The sequence below is a fragment of the Pholcus phalangioides genome, unplaced genomic scaffold (assembly GCF_987345545.1).
Source record: "Pholcus phalangioides strain wild (caught in Gottingen) unplaced genomic scaffold, Ppha-v1.0 ptg000011l_1, whole genome shotgun sequence".
Lineage (NCBI taxonomy): Eukaryota > Metazoa > Arthropoda > Arachnida > Araneae > Pholcidae > Pholcus > Pholcus phalangioides.
In genome coordinates this window covers 32,713,746-32,726,060 of record NW_028301604.1, presented here as the reverse complement: position 1 = coordinate 32,726,060, position 12,315 = coordinate 32,713,746, and the positions used below count along the sequence as shown (strand labels likewise).

The 12,315-nt window shown below is 39.4% G+C and overlaps 1 protein-coding gene and 2 non-coding genes across 8 annotated transcripts in view; 1 reads left to right on the top strand and 2 right to left on the bottom strand.

Annotated features, from left to right (window-relative positions):
• The window catches only part of Pde1c (Phosphodiesterase 1c), a 923,665-nt gene that overhangs the window by 562,446 nt on the left and 348,904 nt on the right, over window positions 1-12,315 (bottom strand). The gene's annotated exons all lie outside the window — the stretch shown is intronic.
• On the bottom strand, window positions 4,479-4,550 carry TRNAA-GGC (transfer RNA alanine (anticodon GGC)). The gene has a single exon. It is a non-coding gene; the product is annotated as a tRNA-Ala (tRNA).
• On the top strand, window positions 5,021-5,092 carry TRNAA-GGC (transfer RNA alanine (anticodon GGC)). Its single transcript has one exon. It is a non-coding gene; the product is annotated as a tRNA-Ala (tRNA).

Here is a 12,315-nt window from a genome sequence, read left to right as displayed (position 1 = left end):
ACTCGGACCTGCACAGTGAGAAGCTAGTTCCCTAACCACTCGACTGCCGATTGGAAACGGATTATTTCAAATTGAATTTCAAAGTTTATTAATAAAAAATGAAAGCATTTTTTATTAAATCAGTAAATGATAGCTGGGCGCACGCTTCGCGAGCCGTTATTATTGTCTTCTCGATGCACGTGAACCGTATTTGATTAAATCAGAAACAAAAATGGAAACATTTTTTAGTGAATCAGTAAATGACAGCAAAGATTGAATGGGTTTGAGCCAGAATCGAACACACACAACCTTCGGTACGGAGTCGCGTACTGCAACGGTGGATATTGGATTTCAGTGCAATTAAATGTATCTATTGTTAAACGTCGCCAGCAAAAATTTCACCATGAGTGACGTAATGATTCATCACTCATTTCCACCAATCACGATGCGCTAAATTTTCACAATGTAGCTAGAAATGTAGGGATTGTTTATAAGCGTCCGGGTGGGTCCATGCGTGGAGCCGGCGAGCAAATCTCAATTCAGGTCAGGTCATATGCGTTAAGGCACTGATGATCAGGACATGGTCGTCAGTTTCTTACGTAAATACGTTGTATTAATTGAAAGAGTTTGAAGAAAGTTTGTTAAAAAGTCCGTTATAAAATTAGCGTTTACGAGAAATTTGTTGATGTTATATAGCACACAAAACATATTTTTCGTATCTTTTATGTTAGCTGTTTGCCAATGGCTTGCGAATTGTTCTTTAAATCGAACTTTTACTTTAGTTTTAATGAGCCGATCTTATATTTTGAATATCGCAGGGTAAGGACGGTTTTTATCGTCGATTTATTAATATAACTAAATGTGGTTTGGAGTGGACGTGGCTTCACATATCGGTTGTCAGTTTTTAACATATTCATGACAGGGCCCTCTTAACAGATTTAGACGGAGGTTTTTTAAAGAAAAGCTTACTCATCACACCGGCTGCATTTGAGTATAAAAACACGAGTGAACTCGTGACCGGTGAACATTGTGTTAACTTTTTCACCTGGTGGTAGAAATCTGAAATATTTTTTTTATCGTAGTTTTTTTTTCTCTTCTCCACAATCCATGTAATGCACTAGCTGTTAACCCGCGGCTTCGCTCATGTGGATTTGGTAATCTGAAAATTGTTCGATGATTCCTTCATTCCTTCCAATAACATTTGAATCCCTCATGAACCCCTTGGGCGTTGCATTTCCAGAAATGCCGTCTCGGTGAGTCTCTATATTACAAAATATAATACTGAACGAATTTTATAGCTTCTAGCGCTTTGGGCTCAGTGATGATTGCCCCATATAACGTTCGACCCCTCCCCTTATGAACCCTTTACAGCATGAATTTGGAAAAATCCATCGTTAGAGTGAGTTTTTACATTACAAAATAAAACTACCGACCAAATTTCACATTTATAGCTTCAACGATGATTGCCCCATATAACTTTTGAGCCCCCCCCCCCCATGGCAATTATAACGGCCGAATTTCAAAAAACCCCTTCTTAGTGAGTCTTTAGGTCATGAAATAAACCTACTGACCAAATTTGATATAGCTCCAGCCGTTTTGGCTCGGCGATGATAAATCAGTCAGTGAGTCAATTAGTCAGGACATGTTATTATGTAAACATAGATATACCACATTTCTAGGAAATATATCAACCAGAACGGGCTCTACATAGATCTGAGTAAAAGGATACTATAAACCCTAGCGGAGGTATGCAGCACCTCCTAGAGATAAAAGGCCTATGCAGTCTACTTGTGACGTCAATAAGTAGTCCATTTTCTCTCAGAATATTCGGGGGGAAAAAATCCCTGCTCGTGCCAGTATCATCGTTGTGAGGAAAAGAAATGACCGGGCTCAGAATTGGCGATTTCATTCTCCACATCCAATCACTATGCGGTATTTGTGAGCCAATCAGGAAGATTCTACGCCAAAATAAGAAGCGAAATAGGATGCTGTGTGTCAAAATGTGGCAAACTTGCTAGGTAGTCTGAATGACGTTTACGTAGTCTGAATGATGTTTATGGCAAACACTGCAGAGGCCTTCTATCTCTAGGAGGTGCTGACGCATCGCGGATAGAAGAACCAGTTTTCTGTGCAAAGTGACATCAAAATGACGTCTAATCGTTAAAAAAAAACCCGCATAGAGAACAGCTATTAGCTGTAGAGATGATACTGACATCACGTTTTCCTTTCAAACCCAGTGTCTATCTCAATGGACATGACCTTCAAATGTCCCTAGCAAATTTATTTCTCGTGTAATAAGGTTCATTATTAGCTTTTTGGTATTGACATCAATCCCTTTACTGAATCAGATTTATATTTCCACGTTGGTAACAGTACAATGACAACGTTGCAAAAATTTGTCAGTCATCGGTGCTCCTTGGCTTATACAATAAAGTTTGCATTTATTTCTTTCTCAAAAAATTCTTTACGGTGGAATTTTCTTCATTATTTTTTACAGGGTCCGTAAAACATTATATTTCTTATGCCATAGAAATATTTTAATTTGCACTGGCATTTGCATGAAGACAATGTGATGTCCATTGAGATGGATACTGGTTCTTAAACGTAGCAAAACTTTTTTCTTCCAGCAATTTTTTGTGTTCTTGTGTTTAAAATTTTGATTAGATCTTTATTTGAAACTGATTCTCTGACAAAGAATTTAAAAAAAAGTATGTATGATCGGAAAGATCAGGACATTTAATCAATCAATCATTTAATTTTGCTTATGGGGCCAAACCCGTGCGAATGGTTGGCACGAATACAGAACATAGGTCAACATCGTATCAGCAATACAGAACAGTTCAATTTAAAAGGTTTAGTAATTTGATCGTGTCATTGCAAAAAAGTACAGATTTCGGATTTGAAGCTCGGAGAACTTTGTGATAGAGGATAGATAGAAGATTTTGCCGGTTAGTGTTGGGTTTAAAACAGGAATTTAAATATGCAGCACGTTGTAAACTGAATAACGGACATTCCATAAGCATATGGAATAAATCGAAAATTTGATTTGACGCATTACTGCCATTAGGGCAGTTTTTGTCCGGGTCAAGTATCACATATCCGTTAGAGGTGCGCAGGAATTTTCCCCCAGACCGCATTCATTTGGAAGATCAATCGTTTCCATGAAAATAGAGCATTACAGCAAAGATAGTTTTCCATCGTGAGATTCCGAAAGAGTTGATTGTAATACGCGTAATTTGTTGAACGATAAACTGAAAATAGATCGTCTTGGATAGTAATGTCTACATACCTCGAGACAACCATTGAGAAATGTTTCTTTAGTGAGTCTGGTGCAATTTGGAGATCAGGACATTTAAGAGGTTATGTGTAATGCACAAGGTGCGCCAAAAGACTATATTAATTTTTTAAAATAAGTCATAAAGTCAACAAACTGACATCTTACAGTGATGTTTGCAATGCCTCGTTCGAGCATCATTTCTGGGATATTACAAGAAATCGTGCAAAATTTCACGCACTGTTTGTATTATACATTAAAACATGTAAATAACAAAAGATAAATTTTGACAAACGGTAACAGTACACGTTTGAGTTTTGACTTGTTTTCACCAAGCACCGTTACACTTTGAGGGATATACCGTTGAAGCCATCGTATTCGCGACCGGGACGCTAATTTCGCAAATGCACCGCTATTCCGCGATTTCAACCAATCACGTCTCTTCTTCGTTTATGATAATTCCTACTACCTCAATATCGTCCGATCTGTTGTGCTTTCGGTCATAAGGTGGCTTCGTTATGTATAATTACTGGAATGTATTCTGAAAGATTACATTCCAGTAATTACATAACACTCTGTATGCCAAACAAAATTGTTTATTTTAATTCGCGTAAGGCAAGGATTACAATTTCGTGGTTAATGGTAGCGAGTGATAGTGGTGGTAATAAATTTCCGAGAGTTTCCACTAAAAGTATATGCTTTTGATGATTAACAGTTTTAGGACCATCTGCCGCATTAGCGTAGACGATAGTGTATCGGACTGTGAACCTGAAGACCAAGGTTCGAATTCAGCTCGCGAAAGTTATCCATTTTTTTCCAATCCTCGCCAGAGAAAATGATTTAAATACTTTAATTCTCTATACTGAGGCAAAAAATACATTTTACAAAATATTTTGCGGACTCTTAAAATACAAGTACTGTAAATCAGTTAAATATTATAACAAAAGCATGCAGAAGAAATTAAGACCAATCTACTCTATAATATAAAATCACAAACTCGAAAAGGGCCTGTTTCTAAGCAACCGAAATTAGTGACGATTTTATGTTACGGAAATGGGTGACGTTTTTGTGTTACGGAAGTCGGTTACGATTTTGGTTCGAGTTTTCATTTAACTCCTGAGGTCATCGGGAACCGCTTGACCTGTAGGGATCAAGTTTTGTACAAGATTCATCGAAAGACTGGTTATTTGTGGAGATGAAGATTACAAGGAAGAAAATTCATCACTGCCCCCACGGGGACTCGAACCCCGGTCTCTCGCTTGCCGGACGAGTGCTCTACCATCTAAGCTATGGAAGCAGATAGAATATTTCAACCTTGGAGCGTATATATACGTTGAAAGGCACCGTACATGGACGGCGTCAACAATCAACTAATAGCTCGTGAATGACAAAGGCCAACCAGATGGCCATATGCATATAGAAACGTCCTCTCCACTTGTCAATACAAGATTCATCGAAAGACTGGTTATTTGTGGAGATGAAGATTACAAGGAAGAAAATTCATCACTGCTCCCACGGGGACTCGAACCCCGGTCTCTCGGGGTTCGAGTCTCGCGCTCGCCGGACGAGTGCTCTACCATCTAAGCTATGGAAGCAGATAGAATATTTCAATGAATCTTGTATTGACAATTGGAGAGGACGTTTCTATATGCATATGACCATCTAGTTGGCCTTTGTCATTCACGAGCTATTAGTTGATTGTTGACGCCGTCCATGTACGGTGCCTTTCAACATATATATACGCTCCAAGGTTGAAATATTCTATCTGCTTCCATAGCTTAGATGGTAGAGCACTCGTCCGGCAAGCGAGAGACCGGGGTTCGAGTCCCCGTGGGGGCAGTGATGAATTTTCTTTCTTGTAATCTTCATCTCCGCAAATAACCAGTCTTTCGATGAATCTTGTATTGACAAGTGGAGAGGACGTTTCTATATATCAAGTTTTGTGCATGTGCCCAGAGGTATGTATACATCACCAGTGCTCCCAACACACAGAGTCCGGGTACCCGGGGTGGGCATTGGACAGATCTCTTTATGGGGAAATTGACAGGTTTCATTTTGAGTCGAGGATGAATACTTGCTTCTCATTGCGCATTGTGCTGCATTGCTTATTGTGGCACTGCAAAAATAATGGTGCATTGCATATTGTAGTGCATCGCGTGCTGTATTGCTCATTGTAATGCCGCGTTTAATGCGCATTGTGGTGCATTGTGTACTATAGTGCTTTTTATAATGCTTAGCTTATTGCGATGCATCGCATACTATGTTGCATTGCTTATTTGTGGTGTACAATATTACTAATTACGCACATTACTACATTACTGATTGTGATGCTTTACGTGTTGTAGTGCACTGAGTGCTGTATTGCTTATTGTAATGCAGTGCTTATGGATTATTGTGGCTCATTGCGTATTATGGTGCTTTGTTTAGTGCGATGCGTCGCATATTATGCGGTATTGCGGTGCATGAGGTATTGTGCTGCATTGCTTATTGTGGTGCACTGTAAATATTGGCCAATTGAAACATAGTGGTGGATTGTACCCCTCCCACCGCAAGCACAGAAGTAATTGTTGGACACACGGAATCTCTTGAGGTACGCTGGGAAGGGGCCGTGTTCTGTAAACAGAATGATCTTAGAGCGAGGCCACACTTCTCTTGTGATGTAAACTTGCGGGGCGAGACGATTCACCTGTGTAGAAGTTTCATTCGTGTTCCATATGTATTGCCATCTTTAAAGTAGAAGCCTACGTAACTCACCTTTGGCATGGGAGGTCAAGGCTGGGTTCCCCATGAGCTGTCGTCTTGGCTAATTCATCTGCCTCTTCATTACCTTGAATCCCATGGTGAGCTTTAACGTAGGAAAGATGTTGGGGTGGTTGAGAAGGATTTTCTTGATGTTGCGAATGATGGAGTATTTAGAGATAGGGTTAAGAAGTACCAGGGTGTTAGATAGACTGTCCGAGTACACAGTCGTGAGCTCATGCTGTTCTTCTGCAAATTGCACCGCATTGAAGAGAGTGAGCATCCTCGTCTGGAATGCTGAATTTGCATTGTTCAGCCGGATTGACGAGGTCCGATCTCTCTGTTCATCTCTAAAGGCTACAAATGCAGCTGCAACACCTCCAGAATGTTTAGGGCCATCTGTATAAATTGAAATGGGGTGTCGGTTGATAGATACTTGAATAGTAGAAATTTGATTGTCCAACAGGCCGCAACTTGGGTGACTAGGCCATCCCGAAGCAAGAGACTCAAACCTGGTTGCGAAGAACCTCGTATAACAAAAGCGGATGTCTCTCCTGAATCGTAAATTTGAATACTCATGGCTTCAGTTTGTAGAGCAAGGCCCAGAAGGGGATTTCCAGAAGCAACTTGGAGAACCTGTGTTGCTGTGGTCCTGTATGCACGGGTAATAAATAGTAGGGCAGGCCTTTGTACGACGTCCATTTTTTTCCATAAGTCTGGCTGTTGGAGATGAAAACCAGATCGAGGCACCATAAGCCACTTGACGATAGAGTACTGTCTTGTAAAGGATGTTTTTAAGATTTCTATGGAAACCCCAATTCGACCCAGCGAGGCGGCGAAAACTTTCCTGGGTACTGGTTATTTTACGGATTAGTGAGAGCATGGGCTGAAAAGTTGAGATTTTTGTCGAAAATAATGGCGAGTATTTTGACGGTTTCGGCCCACTTTATTCGTTTACCATCTATTTTAATGGAGGGCTTTTTTTATCGTCGATTCGGCCAAAAAAATTATGATTTTTTAGCTTCTACTTGCGAATCATTTGCTTGAAGCCATTCATGAATTTGTTGTAACACTGTATTAGCCAATGATGAAATTTCTTCCGGCTCTTTGGCGGAAACTATGAGAAGGAAATCGTCCGCGAAGGCCTGAGCAGCGATTTCCTGGGCCCATGGTAGCCCAAGTAGTGGGTCGAAGGCAATATTCCAAAAAGCAGGGCCGCTACATGAGGCCTGAGGGCATCCTCTGCTCAAAGTTCTTGAAAGAGCCTCCGAACCTATGTGAAGGGTGATTGTCCGGTCAGAGAAAATGTGCTCAAGAATTTTCCTTAGTGAACATTGGATAGGAAGATATCGGAGATTGTTGGAAATTACCTCGTGTCTGACACAGTTGAAAGCACCCTTTATATCTAATGAAATAACTGCAGTTAGTAGACGTTTCTTTCTTGTTTCTTCCAGCTATTCATAAGATGTTGGAAAACATCATCCGTTGAACGGCCCAAGCGAAATCCGAATTAGTGTGGATGGAGGAGGGCATCTCGTTCAACATAAAACATTAGTCTTTGTACAAGAAGTTTCTCCAAAATCTTGCCCAAATTAGAGGTTAGAGTAATCGGTCGAACGGCTTTAGAAGCACCAATTCCTTTTTTAGGCAAAAGAACAAGTTTGCCTGGCTTGAATACATCCGGAAAAGTGGAAAAGGAGAGACATTTATCAAAGAAATTTTTGAAGTAAAATGGATGAGCCCGGATGATTGCTTGGACTAAACGGTTAGACCAGTTGTCCGGACCAGCTGCTTTTTTCAAATTTAGTCTGTTAACAACTCTTAAGATTTCGTGGATTTCAAAATTAGGTTCGAGTTGCATGCTATTACGGTGATAATTTTCAAGAGGGATGAATGATGATACTGCTGGGAAGAGGTCATTGATCTGTTGTGTAGCTGAGTCCTTAGCAGTTGTGGTGGTCAGTGACATTGTAGGCTGAATTTGAGTGTCGTGGCCGAAAAACAGCTTTGTATGGTATGCCATATGCTGTCGTCGCCTGAGAATAAAGTTTCTGCCAGGAATTAATTTTGGTTGTGCGAACCGCTTTCTTGAACTGAGCTTGAGTTCTTCGAAGTTGTAAGAGTAAATCATCGGTGTTCAGTCCAAGTTTTTTCCTACGGTAGAGTTTTCGTTCCATGGCTCGTAGTCTCTTCTTTTTATGAGTAAGGTCATCGGTCCACCAATGAATTGTCTTTGGATGAGTAGTTGTAGCTTTAAAGCTCAGAATGGTAGTACATTTGTCGTTAATTACGAGCATGAGTTTCGACGCATGCTGTTGCAGCTGGATTCGATCGGAACTAGAAGCCAAAGCATTCGAAAGACAGTCCAGAGTTGAGACAAGAGACTTTTGAAGCTTGTGAAGTCTTCTTTGAGAAGTACGAAATTTGAACGGAGGTGAGATTGGGATGAGATCGCTTTTATCAAAGATACTAAAACTAATATACTTATGTGAAGATGCAGGGTAAGTTAAGTCTACGGACCAGGAAGCACTGGAGAGAAGATCTTGCGAGTTGGTAAATGTCAAGTCAGGTTATCCCTCAGCTTTCCTGAATGTATATGTTGGAGGGGCCTTTGGATCGTTGAGCAAGCAAAGAGAATTGACCATCAGGAAATCCAACATCTTTCTTCCACATATATGCTGGTCCTGTAGCCCCATACAGGGATATGTCCATTTAAATAACATGCAAAAATGATGTCACAAGGATTAGCCATCTGAATTAAACCACTCAGTTCTTCCAATGTAGTCTCGATTCTGGAATAGGGCGAAGAATATGTAGAAGATAATATAATATCTGCATTGCTGATACGACAATTTTATTGCGACTGTTCCCTCTTTTTGAAAGATGAGAGTTTGAACCGGGCCCTGTACAACTTGGACGATAGTCGCTTTTAGGTTGAGCGATGACCAACAACGATAAGAGTTTGGGCAGACTACTTTGCCAAACTGTACAGCTGACTCTTGAAGAAACAAAAAATCGATAGATTTGGATTGCTCATATTCGTAAATCGTGGACATCGTAGGTCGCACGCACAAAACGCAACTGGTTCCATTTTTTTTGCGTGTTTTTCGTCAGTCGGAGTGGACACACGAGAATTTTATCTCACTCTGCGGTTCTCTTTTTTTTTTTTTATCCTACATTTTTCTTCTGCCAGAAATGGAGTATTTGGATAGAGAGTTGATTATTATAACTAGAGCCCGGATTATATGCAAATGCATATGCACTTGCATATTTTGGACTTTTTTAGCATTAATACATATAAATGCATAAAATAAGAGAATTTCTTTTTCTTGAGGTAGGATTTAATGAATTAATAGAGATGTTTGCTATACAGTATTTTTAAAATATCAACCGTTTTATTGTACCGTATTTTGCTGCGTATAATCGGCGGTGGAGCATAATCCGCATCCGAAATTTGAAGAAAGAAAAAAAAAACCCACGTATATAATCCGCGGAAGCGTATTATCCACAGGATTTAAAAAAAATAATAAAAACTTACCTTGTGTTTCAATAATCAATCCATTGATACGCTAATTATTGGCCGCACTTTAATAAAATCACTGTAAATAAGGCTATTACAATATACGAAACAATAGCGTTATTTACAGTTCAATCAAAAACCTTCAAATTCAGACTCATTAGAATACTCATCAGTAGAGCCCAGATTATATGCACTAAAAAAGTGGTGAAATATTCTCTAAAAATATGCACTTAAAAATGCCAAGAAATGCATTAAAACCCAAAATATGCACTAAAATATCCTGAAAAACGAAAAATTCCGAAATATATACCAAAAATGGGAAAATGCCCATAGGAAAAGCTGCTCAGTAACAAAATATCAAAAATAAAATAATTTCGACGCTATTTCTAAAAAAAAATTGAACATTTATGACATATCTCTGGAAATATCGTTACAATAAAATAATTGATATTTCGAAAATACTGTATTACAAGCATCTCTATTAATTCACTAAATCCCATCTCCGGAAAAAAATATGTTATGAAAATATTATGAAAGAGAGAGAGAGAGCAATATTTACTTGAAACATTATTAAAAAAAAAGTGATTGGCTTAAATAAACCTTTAAAAATATGGACTTATTCTGAAAATTCTTTGATTTTATGCATTTATATGCATTAATGCTAAAAAGGCTAAAATATGCAAATGTACATACACATATGCATTTGCATATAATCCGGACCAGGCTATGAAAAAAACATGATTTTTTTAATTAAAATTAACTGACTGCTTAATAATTTAAACAAATTAAATAAATAAAATAATTAGCACAAATTAAATAAATAAAATAATTAGCACAGATTAATTAAATGAAATAATTAGCACAGATTAATTAAATGAAATAATTAGCACAAATTAATTAAATAATTAATTAAAACAAACTAATTATAAATGACAATAATTATCAGAAAAAATAGGCCAAGGCGTCGATGACACCGAATCATAGGAATCGATATAGGGATATATAAGGATCGATATATTATAGGGGCCGGTGAAAGAACGAATTTCGGACATTGGCCAGGTCAACTGGCAGCATCGGCCTGTCGTAATAATGCCGTAATGATCATAAGGCGCTTTGCCTGTTATGGCGTTGTATTTGTATTACAGACAATCAATTAGGAGCTGGCACTGTGACGTCACAAAACAAATCTCCCAATGGCGTCCCAAATCAACACCCCCTACAGATAAGGTATAGATAAGGGGGTATAGATAACCCCCTTATCTATAGGGGGTGTTGCCCAAATACGCTCTCGTGTGACCAGGGGGTAAAAGCTGCTCGATTTGCGTCCAGCGGGAAAACTCCCCCGAGTGTCCGTAACCTTATAGACCCCCAGATGCGTTGGGTCACTTACACCCAAAGCTGCATTAAGGCTAACTGCACACTACGGTTCGCCTGATGCGATTGATCTTATCAGAAACTGTGGAATTTCGCGTGAAACACACACTGCTGTTAGCAACCGGGGTTTTTTATTTTTTAATGTCACGTGACATCTCGGAATTGGCTAAATTATTTTCGCCAAGCTGCAGTTGGCTACGATTATCATGCAAATTCGTGCTCATAAGTTGCATTGCAGTAAAATCCCTCTTAACGGACACCCCCTCAGATGCGGTCACCCCCTCTTTTACGGCCAAATAATAATTTACAGTTGTATAATATATAAAAGTATGTATTTCAAACCCCTGATTAACGATCACCCCTCTTTCACGGACGAATTTTTTAGTCCTGTCAGTGTCCACAAAAGAAGGGTTTTACTGTATATACTAATAAAAATTTTCAGGTAATTAAATTTTTTAATTTTCTATAACAATATTTGCCGTTTTAAATTAATTTGTAGTTGAAGAAAGACAACTCAAAAGCTGACCCATTTTTGACCACTCCTACAATTCATGACCAAATCGCACAAATTTTTTTGACTGGCTATTCAAATAACATATTTTTGAACTTTCAAACAATTGGACATGAATTTAGCCCGTTTTTCTTTGTAATTAAAGTAAATTTTCAATTAACTAAGTTTCTAATTTATGGAAATTAATCGTAATAATAATAATTTTGGGAAACGCCATGTGCCAAAAAAAAGTTAAGCAAAAAATTATTTCTGTTGATGGTCAGAAAAAAAATTTTGCCGCCCCTCCAAACTTGCTATCCCGGCCCGCTTAACAACATGTACATACGGCACCAGGGCCGCAACTAGGGAGAAGCAAGCGTGACTGATGCAGGGTCGTCTTAAGAGTATCATGTGCCCTCGGGCCAAGTGGAGTCCCAACCTGGTAAATCCTAGAAAATTTCAACCGGATCTCATTTTTGTGAGGCCTCACTTCTCTTGAGGCCCCCGGGCCGTGCCCGGGTGGGCCCATGCGTTAAGACGACACTGACTGATGCCCCGAACTCCGAGCCAGACAGGAGCGCAAATGTTAACCTTTCATCTCTCATTCAATATTGAAAGGGGGCGCCAAAATGCGTGCTTGCCCCGGCTGACCACGCATGTCGTTGTGGCCGTGTATGTATGTTGCAGGGTTTAAGGTACATACAGGGCCGCAGCTGGATACTTTTTTAACTGGAGCTAGCAAGCTTTTGGCGTCCCCGTATAAGGAAAGGTTAGAAGGAGTGGTGTTAAAGGGGCAATTCGACGCCTCCTCTAGTTCAGCACTCGATACAGTGGACCCGCTCTCTCTAGTTGCGGCTTTGCGGGCGCCAAAATGCGTGCTTGCTCCGGCTGACCACGCATGTCGTTGTTGCCCAGTACATCAACATGTATGTTGCAAGG